The sequence below is a fragment of the Mytilus galloprovincialis genome, chromosome 12 (assembly GCF_965363235.1).
Source record: "Mytilus galloprovincialis chromosome 12, xbMytGall1.hap1.1, whole genome shotgun sequence".
NCBI lineage: Eukaryota > Metazoa > Mollusca > Bivalvia > Mytilida > Mytilidae > Mytilus > Mytilus galloprovincialis.
Genome location: NC_134849.1, coordinates 75,291,155 through 75,312,832, shown reverse-complemented (window position 1 = coordinate 75,312,832; position 21,678 = coordinate 75,291,155). Strand labels below are relative to the sequence as shown.

At 35.3% G+C, this 21,678-nt stretch overlaps 2 long non-coding RNA genes across 2 annotated transcripts; one reads left to right on the top strand and one right to left on the bottom strand.

Annotated features, from left to right (window-relative positions):
- Positions 1 to 2,160: 2,160 nt before the first annotated feature.
- Positions 2,161 to 3,585, bottom strand: LOC143054849 (uncharacterized). Its single transcript, XR_012971847.1, has 2 exons — positions 3,311 to 3,585; positions 2,161 to 2,871 (listed from the first exon to the last, which is right to left on the bottom strand). It is a non-coding gene; the product is annotated as an uncharacterized LOC143054849 (long non-coding RNA).
- An 11,981-nt stretch (positions 3,586 to 15,566) lies between these two features.
- LOC143054848 (uncharacterized) lies at positions 15,567 to 20,078 on the top strand. Its single transcript, XR_012971846.1, has 4 exons — positions 15,567 to 15,716; positions 16,967 to 17,037; positions 17,534 to 17,700; positions 19,765 to 20,078. It is a non-coding gene; the product is annotated as an uncharacterized LOC143054848 (long non-coding RNA).
- Positions 20,079 to 21,678: the final 1,600 nt, after the last annotated feature.

The following is a 21,678-nucleotide window of genomic DNA, read 5'->3' as shown; positions in this document are numbered from 1 at the left end:
ATTTATATACTTTTTTCTAAGTTTGAAACGTCTCTGTTTCAGTGATATATGCCTCACATCTTGGGAAATATCTAAAAACTCCTGAACATTTTTGTTTTTTCGCTTGCAGTGACGGTCTCACTAATTAGCGACAAGAAGCGACAAGAAACTATTTAGCGACGAAAACATTTTTTTTTATTATAAAAATTACTTATTCCAAATAAATATTAAAAGATTATGCAAAAGAAAACAATTTTAACGACAGGAAAGTTAATATTGATAGAAAAAAAAAATGAAACATAGATCTAATTCAGATGCTACATTTATTTACATGGTATTTTATTATGTATAACAGCAAGTATTACGTTTACCCTGTCGTATAATGAGGGCTTGGACAGGGTATTGGGAGCATGGGAGAGAGGGGGCGGGAGGAAGGAGAGAAGGGGCAGGAGAAAGGAGAAAATGGTATTAAAGGAGACAAAAATGTGTATTAAAATTATTAAAATTTAGCAGGACACAATTATCTGGTTATAAAAAGTAAAACAACATTAAAGAATCAAAGCGCGAAAGCGCTGTAAAGGCAGTTAATTACAGGTTGTGTATTTCTAGTCCAGTTATATCATTATCTTCCATAGAACAGAGGTGGTGTGTAGTATTTAAGATTTAGAGTTCTCTTGTACCTAGTTCACCTATATCTATAGTCTACTGTTTACAGTATATTTTCTGTACCTCGCCATGAAATGCATTTTTAAGACATAAGAACTTTTCCTTTTTAATGTAAATAAAACTATTTTTAATTATTGATTATATACACATATTCAATTACTCCTATCCTATGAAAAATAATTCACAAAGATTGACTAGTCTCCGTTCTGTGTGTATTGCTAGAACATCAAGTAACATAATGGTTAATGTACATAGTAACATGTCAACTCTTTTGAAGACAGAACTTTTTTAAAATTCTCCCTCCAAGCAAAATTATTTTTCAGTATAAACATGATAAAGTTATCTACCTGTATTAATGACCTAGAGACTCTCAAGAGCCTGTATCGCTCACCTTGGACGGTCTATGTGCATATTAAACAACGGACACATATAAAATGACAAAATTGTGTTTTTGATGATGGGGATGTGTTTGTAGATCTTTCTTTACTGAACATTCATGGTGCTACAATTATCTCTATCTATAATAAACATGGCCCAGTATTTACAGTTGAAAATATTTTTTAAAAATTACCAAAAAATACAAAAATTTATGAAAATTGTTAAAAATTGACTATAAAGGGCAATAACTCTTTAAGGGGTCAACTTAAAATTTTGGTCATATTGACTTATTTGTAGATCTTACTTTGCAGAACATTATTGCTGTTTACAGTTTATCTCTATCTATAATAATATTTAAGATAATAACCAAACTCTGCAAAATTTCCTTCAAATTACTAATTTGGGGGCAGCAATCCATCAACGGGTTGTCAGATTTGTCTGAAAATTCCTGGGCAGATAGATCTTCACTGAAGAGACAATATCACCCTATGTCAGATTTGCTCTAAATGCTTTGGTTTCAGAGTTATAAGCCAAAATCTACATTTTACCTGTATGTTCTATTTTTGGCCATAGTGGCCATCTCGGTTGGTTGACCGGGTCTAACCACACATTTTTTAAATGAGATACCGCAATGATGATTTTGGCTAAGTTTGGTTAAATTTGGCACAGTAGTTTCAGAGAAGATTTTTTGTAAAAGTTTATGGACGACGAAACCAAGTGATGAGTCAGGTCAGGTGAGCTAAAAAGGAGTTTTTAATCAAGGACATCTGGTGGCCATAAAAGCTGTCTCATAAGCATTTTAACCACTTCCCATATTTGCTTTTAAGACAATAGAAGAAAATTATTCAATGCAAAAACAAAACTTACTTGTAAATATGATATTCTCTTTACAGTATGAGTTTTTCTCATTGTTGGAGATTGTACAGTAGTACAGTCCTGTAACTGCTTATACCCATTTCTTATCCCCTTTAGTTTGATAAACTCACAGAATATCATATATTTACATTGTGCCACATCTCCTTCTTTTTATATGCAGTACAATAACATGAACAATTGTAATTCAAATCTATATATCAAAGCAAAATGAATTTCACTACTTTCATTCATGCATCCTTTGGAAAAATATAAGTTCTAAAATGACACAATATATGTTTATTTATATAAAAATAATATTTAGTTTTCGACTCTTAACAGGTATAAACAAGAATGTGTCCCCAGTACACGAATGCCCCACTCGCACTATCATTTTCCATGTTCAGTGGACCGTGACATTGGGGTAAAAACTCTAATTTGGTATTAAAATTAAAAAGATCATATCATAGGGAACATGTGTACCAAGTTTGAAGTCGATTGGACTTCAACTTCATCAAAAACTACCTTGACCAAAAACTTTAACCTGAAGAGGGACAGACGGACGGACGAACGGACGAACAGACGAACGGACGCACAGACCAGAAAACATAATGCCCCCCTACTATCGTAGGTGGGGCATAAAAATGCACAGATGTGTCATGATTTGTGAAATCTGTGCTGAAAACATAGGCATTTATGGTGTTTGAGTAATTCCATCTGTGAAGCTCAACATTAGCTCGTCAGTTGGTGGTGGACAGTTATAAATCTTTCCTGCAGGATGAATGTACATCTGTTCAGGAAAACCAATTTCACAAATCAAAACTTTCCTCTAGATTTCTCCTACAATATTCATCCAGTTTAGTTCTTTTGGTTTAACGGGACACCGTCCTGATTTTTAATTTTGTAAACCATTCAGTCTTTTGCTTACAAATGGTGCATGAAAATAGGATGGGAATGCATGGCAGTAGACAAGTCTCTATAAAGTGGGTATGTGCCCTGAAAAACGTTTTATAACATTAGCTTTTTTGAAACTTGTGAAAGACTTGTGCAACACACATACCTAAATAACTATAACATAGGTGGAGAGCATCATTCATGTCAATGTTTTGTTCCTGTTTACATTGTCATTGATATTTTTCAAGAAAGCCCGAGGCATAGCTCATGAATTCTTTTCATTACAACCGAAATTTACATGATTACTGCTAAAATAATTATCAGTATAATATTTCTCTTGTAGAAAAACCATACAATTGTAGTATTAACCAAAAAATGTCAAACAGATGATATTGAATCGTAATCCCAAAAGTTATGACGTCTTGAATTCACCCCCCTTTTTATTCTAAAACGATAATTGCGGTTGCAAACAGACTTTGGTTTACTTGCATGGCGATTATATAAATAACAGTATTATTTCTTAAAGAAAATAAAGTTTTACCATGAATAGTTTCCTGAACGTAGTCGTTTTCAGTAAAATGTGCCTTGCAAACAACAGCTGATTGATATGGGTTCTACGATTGCATCGCACATGACAATCTACGTTTGAGCCATGGCGTTGATCCAATTTTTCCTTCTTATTAAGTCATTTAGAAATGCAAGTCCTCCTCTTAAATGACACTCAGGTACACACCAACAAGGACTAGGCATCGTTAATTGTGTGATTGTTTTGCAGTGCAAAAGCGGAAGTTAAGGACGGAACTGACTGGTCTCACTAATATTACTGTAGTTTCTCAAGCTATTTTTATTTATTTTTTACAGTGAGGGAAAAGTTGTTTATTTTGCAGTTACAAAAACGTTGCAAATGCAAAAAATGCATTGCGGCAGATATAGGTTTTTTAACGTGACGTTCCAACAGAGTCCCTACTAATAAGAGACAAGAAGAATTTTAGAGACAAACAGCGACAAGAAGTTTAATTTAGTGACGAAGCGACAATAACTAACAAGGGACAAGCGAATCGTAATTCTCTCACGAGGCTATTCTCATTTGATGTGATAGGGTGAAGCTACACCTATCAAATATGTCCCTATGAAAAAGAAGAATTTCACTGTTAGAAAGGAAAAGATATTGCATGGTTTTGATTCAATAAATTCTTTAAAAGGAAATTGATTTTTTTTTGTTTTGATGGCCAATTTTTAGCGTGTGCATAAAATATATTTTTTTTTATATCTAATAAAAACTAATCCCTTTCTTCTTAATAAAAACATATTTTTATCTATCAATGTACAGTTATATAAAAAAAATGTTTTATAACCGCCCCTATAATAAAAAATAATGCATGTTTTTTTTAATATCTATGGGGAATAAGTTGTTGCAATGAGATTTTTTTACTTATGTATAGTCGCTATATAGTCTTCTTGACCCTTCTTCTCGCTAAATTAATTATATTGTCGCTTCTTATCGCTATTTTAATTTTATTGTCGCTTCTTATCACTTTTTGACGCTTCTTGTCTTTAATTAGTGGAACCCTATTCAGGAACGATAATTTCATATTTTACATAACTGAGACCGAAATAACTATAACGTCATACGGCTTCACGTACAGAAATACTTTAAATTGTATATTATGCAATATAATTCACGGTCAGTCGACTTTTAATTATAATATCATGTTATATCAACGAGTGAAATGATTTTAAAATATCTTTAGATCGCAAATAGTACTCGAAATTGAACGGACCTCTTTCCACACGGAATTCGAATAATGATAGTTTGTAATCAGATTGACTGCTTATAATGCAAAAGACACATTAATAAACAGATTTTTAAAACGAACAATACACACTGATCGTTTCTTTATTTCCCAATGTAAATGAAAGGAACAAAAACCAATACATACCACAAAAGGTAGAGGAGAAATTTAAACATTTCCGGATCTATTTCTTGCAAAATGACCCCCAGCAAAGATTTGCGTAAGGAAAGATGAACCTCATGACTTGAAAGTCAGGCCTTAAAGCACTGCCTTTAAAAACAACTCCGACGAAATCTATAAACGGAAAGTCCTTAATCTAACTGCAAAATCAAACAAATGGATAACAACTGTTTTATTCCGAATTGGTTCAGCTAGGCATTTTCTTAGGCAGAAAATGGTGGATTGGACCTGGTTTTATGGTTAGCCAAACCTCTCACTTGTATGACAGTCGCAGAAAATTGCGCATAGTAACGAAAAAAATATTCCGAAATTTTTCACTAATAAATTACGATCTCTTATTTTTTTTAGATAAGTTGCTTCAAGGTTGACCGATATCATGGCATAGAATTTGACAGAAAAAGGATGACATTACTTAATATAGAGTAACGTTTTTTTATTCCTCCTGTCTGGTTTCGTAAATTTCCTATTAATTCTAACTGATTTAGTTTTATTTTCAACTAACAGGGTGGATTCAGCTTTCAAAATTTCATCGGGTGAACAGTGATTTTCAAGTACAATTTGAATTGATTGATTTGAGGTTGTAAAATGTCCGGTGGCAAATATTTCAGGCATGTTCAGGACCATACAATACAATTTGAAATTGTTGTGTCTAAAAAAATACACATTTCTAGATCTAATGCAGCCATAAAAAAAAAAGGTTACAAAAACATCCCATCAGTTGTAAAAGTGAAAGATAAAATAATACATGTTTTTAATGTAGTATACTCTCTGTATGATGTAAACGTTTGGGTAGTGTGCATAGTTGCAGACAAACCTTGCAAACTGTATTAAATGTAAGTTCAATTAACATTCTGTCTTTCGTGAAAAATGATATAATAAAAAAAATCTGAAAACATACATGCATCATCTATAGGTAAAACAATTGGTGCATTGTAAAAGTTCAACCTTGAAATTGTACACTGTAGAAGGAAGAAGTCAGACTCTGTGCTCTGAATATGCGCACTTTTGGTATATATATGTAATGAATATTGTATTTTGGTATTCTTCCCCTTTTCAAGAATTTATATCATGTATATGTTTTTGTATGTATTTACAGTTATAGCAATAGTGTTATCATTTACTTCGCTCTTTTTTAAGGTGGGGTTAACAAGTTTCATCATTCATATATATGATTGTCAGTTATAATTAGTCAGCTCACTGTTTTTAAAGGTTGTTCTTTGTTTCATAATTGTTATTTAACTATTAATGACAGACATATCCTGTTTTGTTGACCTAGATTGCAGAGCCCTACCAGGTGCCCTACCAGCCCTACCACTGGAGCTGTAGTGCCCTACCAGGTGCCCTACTTGCCCTACCAAGTTATGTGTCACTTTTTCATTGGTTAAGAGAGTTAATTGTTTTATGATTATTCAGGTTAATTGGGGGAGTATAAATAGGGGGTTGGGCATTATTTTAGGGTAGTTAGAAGACAAGAGTTTTGTAGTCTGCAGGGTGAATTTATTGTAATACCGTCCGTATACTATGCATTGTTAAATTGCGTATATTCCACATGTCTTTTTAATACAAGTTGAACTTATCATAGACTTCGAGTTTCTTTTAGTTATACACTACTCAAGGATCCATTTATAATTTATGTGACCAGGAACATTCTCAGGACAACACTACCTGAAACTTAACAATACTTGGAGAATTAACCTGAGAGAAAGCGGAGTACTACAGGAGTATTAGGAAATTGCCATCACTTTCATTCGTCGTCGTCAGGTTCGGGCATTCCTAGTTCTTCCTGTTACTCGACCGTCCTCTCCGTTTTTCGTCACATTGGTGGCAGCGGTGGGATTTTTATTGAGTGACTTTGATAACTTTAATGACATTCAGTTGTGATATTTTTCTCTTGGATTTATTGTCATGGAAACTCCAAGGATAATGCGGAGGTCATCTACTCGGGCTCCAAGGTCCGTTGGGGTAAGGCAAGATAACTGTAGATCTAGATTATTTTCACCTGCAGACTCGGGAGTTGAGGTTTCACCATTCCCCATGACTCCTCTGGACGCACACTCTGGGAAGAAAGCTGGCGACCCGAGTTTTCGGAAGTTTATGCATTCGTCACCCAGGAGCTACCAGAGTATGGAAGTTGTTGGTGCGGTCAATGGTTTGGAGACCAGATGTAGTTGGGGTTGGTTTTGGTCTGTATGGATTTGCTTTCTTGTTGTATGCAGTGGCTGTGTAATTTTTGTGTGGGTGTATTTCCCAGAGAATAAGGTAGTCCGAAGGTCCCAGGAATATGTAATGACTGGTCTTTTTATAATTATTGGACTCCTTGTTTCGACGGTAGGCATCAAGATTGTTTGGCGCTCTAGTAAGAACGGTGAACGCCATATGACCGACTTGATGTATGATGAGGATGGTATATTCCCGGATATAAATATGGATCAATGCGTTAGTGAAAACCGTGATCAACCATGCGACAGAGAAGATTGTACTATTGGTGCCTCGATTCCTTTATTAAGGCAGTCGAAGCCCTCACAAGGTGCAGATGGGGCTGAAATGGTGGGGAATGCGAACGATGTGGCAGAGCGTGAACGGTGTATCCCTTCGCTGGTGTCACACCAGGATGCTTCGGCTCCATCTTATATGGCAGCTAGTATCCCACGTTCCGGATCATCACATCATACAGAATACCCTGTCCGTAGAACATTCTCCGGGGTCAACGAAGACGTCTGGAATGAATTTCTGCAGTATTTTGAGAACATCGCCGAGCTCAACTCTTGGGATCCTGAAAAATCAAGACGGGTACTTCTCAGCACTCTTAGAGGACAAGCCGAAACTTTTGCATACGGGTTGCCGTTGGTATTTCAGCGAGATTACACGAGGTTGAGACAAAAGATGGAGGAAAGGTTTGGCCATACAGCCATGAAGGAGAAGTACATAGCCGAAGCTAAGATGAGAAGAAGGCGGGATAAAGAGTCTTTACGAGATTTTGGACAGGCGCTTGAAGATCTATGCAGGAGAGCTTACCCTGGGAATCCTGATATAGTTGAAGAAAATGCTGTGAAAGCTTTTCTGGACAAGTGCGGTCAGTCTGAAGACTTTCGCCTGGCCGTTAAAAGGACAAGGCCTAAAAATTTGCAAGAAGCAGTTATAAATGCAATGCAAGAGGAATGTTTAAGAGTAGGAGAAAAGGATTTAGTTAAAGATAAGCCTGTTAATAGGCCTATATATGAAGTGAGACATAGAGATAATATGATGATAGATGCGAGTGAACCTCCAAGGGCGGGTTCTACTGGGCAAACAAATGATTATGAATATAATAGAGGCGCCAGCCGAGGAAGGTATAATTGGAATACTAATGGTAGAGGGTTCCGAGGGAGACCCTTTAATCGAGGTTTTATGAGAGGCAGGGGAGGTGCCCCACAGTTTGGTAGAAGCCAAACAGACCATGGGGGCGGACAACAAGAGCCGGCACCATTGTCCGTTGGAGCCGAGCCGAGTCCGTTAAACTAGATGTGACCGATACTGAGGGCCAAGTATCGGTTACCCAAAGGAGGCCTAATAAAGAAGTTGATGTAAAAGTAAAGAGAAGATGGAGGAAGAGGAGAAAAGTGAAGTTTAAAGAAGATTCAGAGGTTATTGTAAAAGAAACGAGTAGCAGTGACGGTCATGTAGTTGATACGCCCAGGGAACCTGAAACTCCTCTTGATAGTCCTTCCCCGAAAGTTAAAGTAAGAGGAATTGCTAATATGGTTGTGAAAGGACAGATCGAGGGCACGACAGTCGAATGGAAAATAGATACTGGTGCCATGAGTACCTTCACCACCAATGAAACGTTTGACTTAATACTGGACAAACCCATGTTAAGTCCAGTTGACAGTCATTTTGTAGCCGCTAACGGACAGCCGCTGCGGTGTCTTGGCAAAGCGGAGATGATGATCACGTTTGGTGAGAATGTTTTCGAACATGAGGTTATTGTTGGAGGAGTGAGAAACAACTTAATAGGAGAGGATTTCATCTCGACTTATCGTTGTACCTGGGACCATGACGAGTCCAGTTTTGTTATTAAAGGTAAGAGAATACCTTTGGAAGGGTCAAAAGAGACCAAATCTAGGAGGGTTATAGCGTTGGAGACAGTTATGGTACCACCGAGACATGAAGCTATAATCAAGTCGGGATTAACGAACAAGGCTAAATATCGTAGTGCATCCAGCTCCTTGGGTATATTGACGCCCGAGCGCCCTTTTCTGGAGCGGCTTGGGCTGGCGTTGGCAAAAACGTTAGTTGATTCAGCGGATGGAGTGGTGTATACCCGAGTGTATAACCCTGGCTCTTCAGATGTTATTGTATATAGGCATACACACCTGGCATTGTTTACGCCCGTGTGTCGAGTCGGGCCGGTTATAGATATGAATGAAATGTCGAACATTTGTGAGGTTGAAGTGGACGCTACAAGGAGCACAGGCAATATACCTGAGCACCTGCGTCCAATGTTTGAGATTGGTTGTAGGAATTTAGATGAAAAACAAGCGGAATTGTTTAAGAATTTTCTAGACGCCCATCAGGAATGTTTTGCCCAACCGGGTGAGGTTGGTCGAACCAATATGGGCACTCACAAGATAAAACTTAGAGACGATAAGCCCATTAGAGAACCACCTAGGAGGATTCCAATGTACAAGAGGCAGGCATTGGAGGACGAAGTTAGGAAGTAAGAACAGAAAAGTCTTATTGAAAAATCCGAAAGCCCGTGGTCATCACAAGTTGTGATGGTACAGAAGAAAGATGGATGTTGGCGGATGTGCGTAGATTACCGAAAATTGAATGAAAAGACCATAAAGGACGCCTATCCCCTAACACGGATAGACGAAAATTTAGATACTCTAGGAGGGGCTGAGTGGTTTTCCTCACTAGATCTGGACATAGTCTACCATCAAGTGCCAATGGTAGAGGAAGATAAACAGAAGACTGCTTTTGCTACCCCTAGAGGAGGGCTGTACCAGTTTACGACTATGCCGTTTGGACTTTGTAATGCGGCTAGTACTTTTGAAAGAATTATAGAAAAGACCTTGTTTGGGTTACAGTGGCGAGTTGCTGTACTCTATCTCGATGATATAGTAGTATTTGGCAAATCGTTCCAAGAACACCTTTTGAATCTTCAGAAAGTTTTTGGTCGACTTACAGAAGCAGGTCTGAAGTTAAAGCCGAAGAAGTGTCATATGTTGCAAAAAGAAATATCCTTTTTGGGGCATATTGTGTCCACTGAAGGGGTTAAAACCGACCCAGCTAAAGTTGTTGCAGTTAAGAATATGAAACGACCTGCGACAGTGACACAAGTTCGTAGTTTTCTTGGTTTAGCTTCCTATTATAGGAAATATGTGAAGGACTTTTCGAAAATTTCAAAGCCTCTGTTTGACCTTACAAAGAAAAACCAGAAATTTGCTTGGAACAAAGATGCAGAAGCTGCTTTCCTAGAACTGAAAAGTAGGTTAATTTCGGCACCTATATTGGGATTTCCGCAGGCTGACGGGTCCGAGTTTATACTGGATACTGATGCCAGCGCATATGCCATTGGAGCCGTTTTATCCCAAATTCAGGACGGGAAAGAGAGAGTTATTGCGTACGGTAGTAGGTGTTTGGATAAGCCGGAACGCAATTATTGCGTGACAAGAAGAGAAATGTTAGCTGTTGTTTATTTTACTAAGTATTTTAAACATTATCTTTTAGGACGTCCGTTCCGTATAAGAACTGATCATGGGTCTCTGACGTGGCTTCAGAATTTTCGGGAGCCCGATGGTCAGATACATCGATGGATTCAGCAACTGAGCCAATTTCACATGAAAATTGAGCACAGGCCAGGAGTGCGCCATGGGAATGCAAATGCGATGTCGCGGCTAGTAACTGATAATGGGGAATTTTGTAAACAATGCGAGATGCCTTGGGGTTATGGCTACGAGGGTCCGATCGAAACAGAAATTAAATATATGAAGGAGGGCGATGAGAAAAGCATAGACGTAGTTTCTGAAAACTCAGATAGTCATGATGACCATACGAGACCAAGATTTGACTGTGTAGGAAATAACGATACAGATGTAGTAGTCAATCCTGATTCAGGAGAATCGCCTTTAGTTAGGAGGGGACGAAAGAGCAACAGACCAAAAATTGCCCAGCAAAAGCCGATGCCAAATATAGATCTGAGGTTAGAGACAGTAAGAGCCCGACAAGAAGCTGATATTATTTTAGGGAAAATTTTGAACTTTAAGTTAGATAAAATTGAAAAGCCCACCTGGGAAGAAATTTACGGTTATGGTTTGAATTTAAAATTTTGGTTAGCCAAATGGGAGCTTTTGGAAATTAAAAATAATGTATTGTGTTTGAAGTGGGTTGAAATGGCCCAACAGGCCCGATGGAAGATTTGCGTACCCGAGTCATTAGTAGATCCTATTCTCTGGTATTTACACGATGCTCGAACAGGTGCCCATTTAGGAATAAAGAAAACTTATGAAAAGGCGAAGCTATCTCCCTTCTACTGGCGAGATATGCAGGGAACCATTAAGTTATATATACAGCAGTGCGAAATATGCGGAGAACGCAAAAGCCCGATGGCAAAGAAACGTCATCAGATGAAGTCGTACGTAGTTGGTGCCCCATTTGAACGGATAGCGAGTGACATTGCTGGACCTTTTCCTACATCGATTAATAAGAATAAGTACATTTTGGTAGTAGGGGATTATTTTTCGAAATTAACAGAAATTTATGCCATGCCTGATATGCGAGCAGAAACCGTTGCTGATATTTTATTTAGGGCATGGGTAAAGAGATATGGTTGCCCGGTGGAAATTCACTCTGACCAAGGCCGACAATATGAGAGTGCTATTTTTAGAGAGTTATGTCAGTTATTAGAAATAAATAAAACTAGAACGACACCCCTCCATCCAAGATCTGATGGCATGATTGAAAGAATGAATAGAACCGTCAATGATATACTTTCGAAGTATATTAAGAAACACCAAAAAGATTGGGATGAACATTTAGACTATATTGTTATGGCTTATAATGCAACGCCCCACGAAAGCACTGGTATTACACCTCATCGCATGATATATGGTCGGGAGATGTCGTTTCCATTAAATTTAATGACTGAAACTGTCTCGGATGACAATGAGGAAGAAAACTTTATTTCGGAGTATGTTAATAAACTTGAACAAAAATTAAGGGAAGCACATGAATTAGCCCGTAATAATTTAAAGTCTGCTGCTGAGAGGCAGAAAAATATTTTTGATGCTAAAGTTCGACCAGTCGTCTATAATGTCGGGGACTACGTGTGGAGAAACCAAAAGAAAAATGTTCCCGGGATTAAGCTCAAAATTGCTCGTCATTGGACTGGACCTTGGGTAATAACTGAAAAGCTTAGTGACATCACGTTTAAAGTAAAGTGTGCTAAGAATTCTCCAGAAGTAACTGTTCATGGAGATATTTTAAAACCGTATTTGGGATCTAAAAAAATGGATTGGTTTAATCAATCAAATGCCCGTCCTGATATGCCCGATGTGCCCGAGCAACACCCTGTTGAATTCCCGGATTTAGCCAAGTTTACAGGTGACTTCGATGATGAAAATAGTTTTGTGAGTGAAAATCTACCAGGAATTATTGGAGAAAAAGAAATATGCCCCCCCTGAAATAATACCAGTTTCGGCAAATGAAAGTGAAAATCATTCTGATACATGCCCGACTAATTTGGGAATCCCGGAATCAGGTACCCGACCAGCCCGACCAAGCGCGCGAATTAGAAATCACATGACCATTTCCGCATCAACAAATACAAGAACAAGAATCATTAACAAGCCTAAGAGATTTTTGGACATTTCTACCTTATACAAAATGCCAGAAGTGGTTTGCTCTTATTGTGACTTAAAATATGCCAGCAGGAGAAATTTAAAAAGACATATTAACGCCGTACATAATAGCAATGTAAGGTATGTCGGTTGCAATGAGACAAATTGCGACCGCATATTTTTCCGGAGGGAGTATCTGTTGATCCATCTACAGAGTACTCACAAGAGAACAATAGAAGAAGCAAGGGGTATGTCCCGAGATGCTTACTTGGGTTACACCCTTAGAGAAAACATCGAGACATGTGGCCCACAAGAGAAAAAATTAAAAATAACTGAGGAGGAAAATGTCCCTGGGCCCAGCAGTCCCGAGGTTCCGGAGGGACAGGAATTCGTGGATGAAGTAATCCTTCAGGAGGATGCCTCCGAGTTCGATATTGAATCGGCACAGGAGGGTGCTGGTCACAGTGGCAGTGCATCAGGAGGAACTAGTTTAGAGCCTGATGACATTTATATCTCTGACTCAAATAGTAGTACCACGGCTAGCAATTCAGATGAGGAAGGAGAATCCCATATAGATAGTGTAGAAATTGTAAATTTATCACTGATAACTATTAGATCGACTAAGAATGGAGTTTCCTCAGTGAGAAGGGAACACAACTTCGCCACTTCAACTCATTATGATCCCAGAAGTTTCGATTGGCGCGGCTTTATTCGCCACATGGAGGAAGAGCTGTGCGACCATGCTGAGGCTTTGCGCAAGACGGAAGTTGTGGTTGAACCTATAGATTAACTAGAGACTTATTTTGTTTGCTCTATGCGCGTGGACAGTTTTCTTTTATGGAACTTTTTATATTTTACTTGTAACTGTACGTGTAAGTATACATGTAAAGAAAAGGATTTATCATGTTTTTCTATATCTATTTTTCTTTGTTGTTGTTGAATTTTTGTACATTGAATGCCCTTTTTGGTGCGTCAATGTTGTTTAATACATATTTTGATTCTCATGGTGCCTAGGTCCCTATGGTTGGTGTCCTAAGTCCATATATGTGCCATATATATAGTTTATTTCTAGTCGTATAAGGAGATTTATACCGTCCTGTGTTTGTTTTTTTTTTTTATATAGCTTTACTGTTTTATTTACATGTATACAAAAAGCATAATGTGAGTACACATTCCATTTATTTTGCTGTGTTTATACTAATTTTAGAGAAACAGAATAATGTATTTTATTTAAGTGTGTTAAGTATTACATTTTTTTTTTAACATAATTATCATTCCGGTGCTAACTTAATTACATGTATCATTCCAGTGCTAACATAATTATCATTCCGGTGCTAATTTATTCACCTTTATCTTAAAACGGTACCATATTTTACATTTTTCATTAATTTCATTTATTTATGTTTTTTTTTTTTTATTGAGAGAGAGAAATATAATGCCAAAAAGTGTTCCGTACTAAATGTATAAATATTTTTTTTTTATTGGGAATTTGACAATCATGACAATTGATAAATATTTTTTATAATTAAGTATCATGATTATATAATGTTAAACGTGCCAAAATTATATGTTAATACTCAATCCTAAAACTATCTCACATATCTTTTTTTTATTATTATTATGATCAGGTATCATATTCATTTTTTATTGTGTCATTTTTCTTGCTGAACAGTGGAAGTTCAGGGCTAAGAGGGGGAGCTGTGTAATGAATATTGTATTTTGGTATTCTTCCCCTTTTCAAGAATTTATATCATGTATATGTTTTTGTATGTATTTACAGTTATAGCAATAGTGTTATCATTTACTTCGCTCTTTTTTAAGGTGGGGTTAACAAGTTTCATCATTCATATATATGATTGTCAGTTATAATTAGTCAGCTCACTGTTTTTAAAGGTTGTTCTTTGTTTCATAATTGTTATTTAACTATTAATGACAGACATATCCTGTTTTGTTGACCTAGATTGCAGAGCCCTACCAGGTGCCCTACCAGCCCTACCACTGGAGCTGTAGTGCCCTACCAGGTGCCCTACTTGCCCTACCAAGTTATGTGTCACTTTTTCATTGGTTAAGAGAGTTAATTGTTTTATGATTATTCAGGTTAATTGGGGGAGTATAAATAGGGGGGTTGGGCATTATTTTAGGGTAGTTAGAAGACAAGAGTTTTGTAGTCTGCAGGGTGAATTTATTGTAATACCGTCCGTATACTATGCATTGTTAAATTGCGTATATTCCACATGTCTTTTTAATACAAGTTGAACTTATCATAGACTTCGAGTTTCTTTTAGTTATACACTACTCAAGGATCCATTTATAATTTATGTGACCAGGAACATTCTCAGGACAACACTACCTGAAACTTAACAATACTTGGAGAATTAACCTGAGAGAAAGCGGAGTACTACAGGAGTATTAGGAAATTGCCATCACTTTCATTCGTCGTCGTCAGGTTCGGGCATTCCTAGTTCTTCCTGTTACTCGACCGTCCTCTCCGTTTTTCGTCACATATATTTATATTAAAGATCATAGTGGAATATAGTTGGGAAATCTCAATTGTAAATCATATCCAACTCAACAACAAAACACACCAATCCTGTACACCCAAGTGAAAATTAACATGAACCAAAATGATATTAAAATGTTTCTGCATTTGAACTGAGACTACTATAACACCTGAATTTAACCTATTTACAAAATAACTCGAGTCGGTCTAACGAACTGAAAAGTCAAACGCGGTAAATTTTCAAGGTTTCATTTGTAAATTTACGCTTATAAATTCACTAAACAAGGCTATTGTGAACATAATCAAACAATAATTAACATTTTTAATCTTATTATTATACTTACTGATATAAAAAACGCCTTAATAAGCCACATATGTTATTATTTTGCACCACGCTTGTAAACAATGGCTGGTCGTCCTTCTTGTCTAATCAGTCCGAATGCGCGCGCATTCGTGGACATCGTGAAAATACGATTTGACTGGCCAGTACAGAGACAAACTAATCACTGCCTTCGGCTTTTTTCGTTACGCGCTCTTCGAGCGGTTTGACCCGGATTGACCTTTTGTTGCTACTGAAGCAAATATGGCTGAACATTGATGAATGAGGATATTTGTTATCAACTTTACCAGTATATATGAATAAAAACACTAACCGTAAGTAAAATGCACTCAATCCAAATAATTTTACAAAATGAAAAATTTGCAAATTTCTGTATCGTTAGGTCGAAGAATTCAATTCTGGCATGAAAACTCGATCGACTTTGTTGCATATTAGTTTATTACCATATAAAAAAAATCTTCGTCAATGAAGAAACATAAAATATGATCTTCTCGTCTGTGAAGTTGAAAGAACACTGAACGCTATATAGCTTTTGATATTAAATTGGACATACTTTTAATGAACTGGCACCCAATCATCAGCTAATAAACTCGTTTGAAGAACAGAATAAAATGTTGGGAGAGTGCATGGCTAAATTTTACCCGAGAAGCTGCTCCATGTGGAATTAAAGATATTTTACAAAAGACAAATTTGGACTCTATAGGGATAAATTTTGGATTTCCTGGGGAAGGCGTACAAATAATGCCAAATTGACACATGGCTTCAAATACAGTATTTAAACGAACTTCAGTAAGGGCTTTATATTATATTATATTAAGACTCTGTTTACTTACCAATCTCTGAATTTCTCAAAACTCAATTCAGATTTCATGGATAAAAAAAATAAAACAATCATTAATTTTTATAATTAAAAAATAATATAGGGTAACACACACATACTAAATTTGTTGTGCAATTTGCTTTTATTATATATGTCACCATGGTCATGTATGTATTAATTTACAATATTCTGGATGGGAGCATTTCCATTTCGGTATTACTATATTTTATTGAATTATTATCCAGTCAATTTATAGTCTATGCAATGTAATAATTAGCATAATAATAATCCCCCCCCCCCCTGAAGTAAAATCTTTATAATTTTGGTCCAATTATTCTGTATTCTATTTACCCTTTAAGAACCACATTAAGGCCAAATAAATAAATATGTGTGTTTCCTATTTCCCTCTTTATTAAACCCTATATGTTTTAAGCTTGGAAATAGCTGCCTACCTTAAAGGTTTTTTTTGTAATTTTTCAATAAGCACTGTTTAAGTCAGAATATCTCTCCCTTAGACTCAATGTAAAAAAAAAATGTTGAATTAAATAAATTCCCTACCTACCTACCATTTATTTTCAAAGATGTAATAGGAAACACACACAGTATTTTATTTGGCCTTAGCCCTTATATATACAATGTACATGTACTCTTAATAAACCTTTTATTCCTGCAATAAAAACCACTTTTGACTATAATTCTAAGACGCCAGTAATCAATTCTAATGTTTTTATTTTAATCTTACAGATGGTGACAAAAAGATAACAGCACAGTGTTAAGATTGAATCAGAATGAATAAAACAACAAGATTATAATAGGTACATGTATTGGTTTATTTTTTAAATATTTGTATTTGCATGGATTAATTACTTTATCAATTTATAAAATAAATACTTTTTAATTATCCTGCTTTGCATGGAATAAAATGACTACTTACATTGTTCTAAAAAAAAATGTTTGAAAATAATGAGTAAAATTAATGCTCAAAAACAATGTTTAAAATGTTAACATGAAAACTGATTTTGATTTGAAGCCATATTTTATGAAATTGATTAATGTAGACAAATCTTTTTTATAGTTACAAATATAGGTGACACTTAAACACTCAATATCTTTCTTTAATTAGTATAGTAGGATGATACAGATTGATGCCTGTGAAAGAGTTATAAAAAAGGTTGCATTCAGTTTTTTATTGTCAATAATACTTCCCTCCCCCTATTTTTCAAACTTTTTATATGTTAAATAATGCAGGTCCTTGCATTTCAACAATTTATTTTTAGTTGTACTCATTTTATTATTTCTTATTTCTTTCAGCTCCCCCAACCAGAAGAACTTTGAACACAGTTATTGATTTCTAAGTTTTCTTGGAGATTTTAACAGTTTTTGTTAAAACTTGAAATCTAACAGAATGAAAATTTGAGAAAATTAACACATACAGTGTACATGTACATGTAGCTTCAATATAAATCAACTGATGCACCGTAAGTATGTCTTCTATATATGAAAGTTATAAATTGGTTTGTTTACAAAATTTAGTTTTTACTAGATATATTTGAGTAAATACAGGACCAAATTATATATTAAAACAAATACTCACAAACGTTGTTTTTTTTAAATACTAATAGTTCCTATGGTGATATAAATTATATGATCAAATTGTGGATACAACTACATGGTTTTTGCTATAAACTGTGAATATAAAAAAAGAGTATGTTGTGTAGCGTTGTCGTTTTTGTATGGATTCATGTTTGTCGATGTGTTATTTTGGTAGCGTAAATTACGTAAAATCCATGTTCAAATGGCACAAAGAAAACAAACCACAACACAAAGTATATCAGTTTGACATAATAAAACAGTTGAACAATAATCCTAATTCACTAACACAATATTACTCTCAAGTCTTCTAGCTTACTATCTCCACTCTATATGTTCTCTTACTCCTCTCTCGCATCCCCTTGTATACATAATTACAGGCGGTACCCCGACGGTCCCAAAGATGGGGTATTGGGCGGTTCTAAGGATACCGGGCGGTACCTCAACGGTTCTAAAGATTGGCTACCGGGCGGTACCCTGACAGTTTCAAAGATGAGGTTCCGGACGGTTCCAAAGATGGGGTACCGGGCGGTTCTAAAGATACTGGGCGGTGAATTTAAGTAATATAGATACCGTTCAAATAAATAAAAATACCGGGCATTGCCCTATAGAAATGTAATTTAACCCTTATGTATTAATAAAAAGATATCTTACATAATAATAATTATACTGTCAAACTAAAATCGCTACAGTTGTATGATTGCCAATGAGAAAACTCTTTCAACAAGAGACCAAATGACAGAAGTTAACAACTGTAGCCTATAGTAGGTCATAGCACAGTCTTAAACAATGAGTAAAGCCCATACCACTCAGAGAGCTATAAAATACACTGAAATGACAAATGTGAAACAATTTAAACTAGAAATTTGGCCTAATTTATCATACATGTATGTACAAAATAATGAACGAAAAACAAATATGTGACACATCAAACAACAACCACTGAATTAAAGGCTCCTGAATTGGGACAGACACAGACATACATAATGTATTGGGTTAAACATGTTAGCTGGGGCCCAACCCTCTCCTTACCTGGGACAGTGGTGTAAGAGTACAAAATAAAAACAAACTATAAAATTCAGTTGAAAAAGTCTTTTAAAATCTTAACTCATCATGAGATAGATACAAGTAGAAATAAATAAAACCAAGAAAAAGGGGGAATGGTCAGGTACTATTACATCCAAACAACTGAAAGAGACTTAATACAGATCTAGATTATTTACTCTAAGCAAACTCAAGCTTAATAGGAGATGTGAAAACACCCTAAATCTGATAGGTCCTGCAACTTTTGAAAGAGACTCCAAAAAATTAAAAGGGAACTCAATCTAAATTTTGTGTTAAAATTTCATGAGAAATTGTTCAAAACAAAGGATAAGGGGCATTAAAGGATTATTTTTTGTCCAAGAATATAAACTATACTAAAAAGCCCCATTATGTTTGGAAATGCATAAATTTAAGAAACATGAATTAAAAACATAATATTTTTTGTCTGATAATGTCACAATTACATCATGAAAACGAAGACAAATATAGAATTTATGCAGTTTCCAAAACAACAAAATAATTTAAGAAAACCTTTATTATAACTATTAACATAATCTCACTAAATATAATTTTTTTCTTGGATGGGCACATATAGTCTAAAATATAATTTTATTTGACAAAAAACAAGGAAAATTAAGAAATTTTACAAATTTGGTCAAAGTTTATTGCCATGGTAACTCTTTAGTTGTAAAAAAACCCTTTTTTTCTGAATATGGTGTACCTTAGTCTAGTTTGGACAAATTTTGAAATATTTAGGATAACTGTTAAATTAGCATTAATATACCTTTTTTAGTTAGCCCCTACTACTTTGATATTAAAGGATGGATGGACAAACAATGGCATACCCTATACATCCCTTACCTACCAGAAGTTACAAAGTTATAAAAAATACGTTTATATATTTTCAGATCACAATTATGTCAACCTAATCATTGGAAGTTTATCAATTTACATGAGAAGCATTGAAAGCCTGCAGAGATTCTACATGTATACATAAATGGAATAGACTCACACTTAAAAATAACTTTTAGACAAGACTAATGCACTCTCAGTTTCAATGAGTGAATTGAAGTGCATACTAGCTGCGCATGAAAATTTGTGTGCAATTTTTAAATATTTATTTTCGTTTTATTGATTGTTGTTTTCAAAAAATTGTATGTCTTCATAAATTAATCATGAACATACATGTATTGTTGTTAATAATTAAAATAGATATAAAGAATATTTTTATCTCACTCTCAGTTTTAGCCAAATAATACAGTTAAATCTGATTTAACTTTTTTTCCAAATATATAAACATATGAATACAAGGAGATTTGGGGTATAGGTTCATTGGACAGCATCCCAACAACACAAAACACAAGACTAAAGTTGAATACAATTTTCCAAAACAGAATAGTTTAAAAATTTCAATTGGCCATTCATCAAAAAGTGTGAATATATTCAAATTTATAGCCCAACAAATAAAGATCAGCTATCAACAAAAAGAAAACATCTCGCAAATGAATTATTATTGTGCAAACAGGGTTAACCCGATCTCAAAATGGATACATTATAAACACTTTCGATTAAATAGTAGATTTTATGCATAAAAAAATGCAGTATTACAACTGCTTTTACTACAATGACATTCATTTTTGTCATGAATTTGATGTTAAAATGATTATGGCATATATTACCATATGAGATATTCAAGCTCCATGTAGCTTTCAGTTTTTTGTCGAGCGTGCAACTTTTGTTGCAGAAAGCTCGACATAGGGAGAGTGATCTGGCGGCGGCTTTGTATGCTAACTTCTTAAAAGCTTTGTATTTTAGAAGGTGGAAGACCTGGATGCTTCATACTTTGTATATAGATGCTTCATGTTACAAAGTTTCCGTCAGTCACATGTCCAATGTCCTTGACCTCATTTTCATGGTTCAGTGACTACTTGAAAAAAAAGTTAAGATTTTTTGTAATGTAAAATTCTCTCTTATCATAAGTAAAAGGATAACTATATTTGGTATGTGCGTAGCTTGCAAGGTCCTCATGCCCGTCAGACAGTTTTCACTTGGCCTTGACCTCATTTCATGGATCAGTGAACAAGGTTAAGTTTTGGTGGTCAAGTCCATATCTCAGATACTATAAGCAATAAGTCAAGTATATTCGGTGAATGGAAGCACTGTAAGGTGTACATGTCCAACTGGCAGTTGTCATCTGACCTTGACCTCATTTTCATGGTTCAGTGGTCAAAGTTAAGTTTTTGAGTTTTGGTTTTTTTTCTAATACTATATGCTATAGGTCGCCTATATTTGGTGTATGGAAATATTTTATGATCTATATGTCAGTTGTGCAGGTTTTATTTGATCTTGACCTCATTTTCACAGTTCATTGCTCAGTGTTAAAGTTTTGTGTTTTGGTCTGTTTTTTTTAAACTATAAGCAATAGGTCAACTATATTTGTTGTATGGAAGAATTTTTAGCTGTACATGTCTGCCTGGCATGGTTCATCTGACCTTGAGCTCATTTTCATGGTTTATTGGTCAATGTTAAGTTTTCTTGGTTAATGTTATGTTTATGTGACAGTTGAAATAAAGCTTTATATTTAGGACTATCAACATAATATCAATGATTAGTAAAGAAGGCGACACATTTCAGCGTGCACACTCTTGTGTTTCCTTACTGAATAAAAATTATGAGATTTCAATTGCTAGTGAGACAATAATTTAGCAGTGACAAACAGGCAATTGGACCAGATTCCTTTTCAAATTTTTTGAAATATAAGCAATTGATTTACATAATTTGGGTGTAACAGCTACCAAGGTATCTGTTAGCTTAAAACCCAG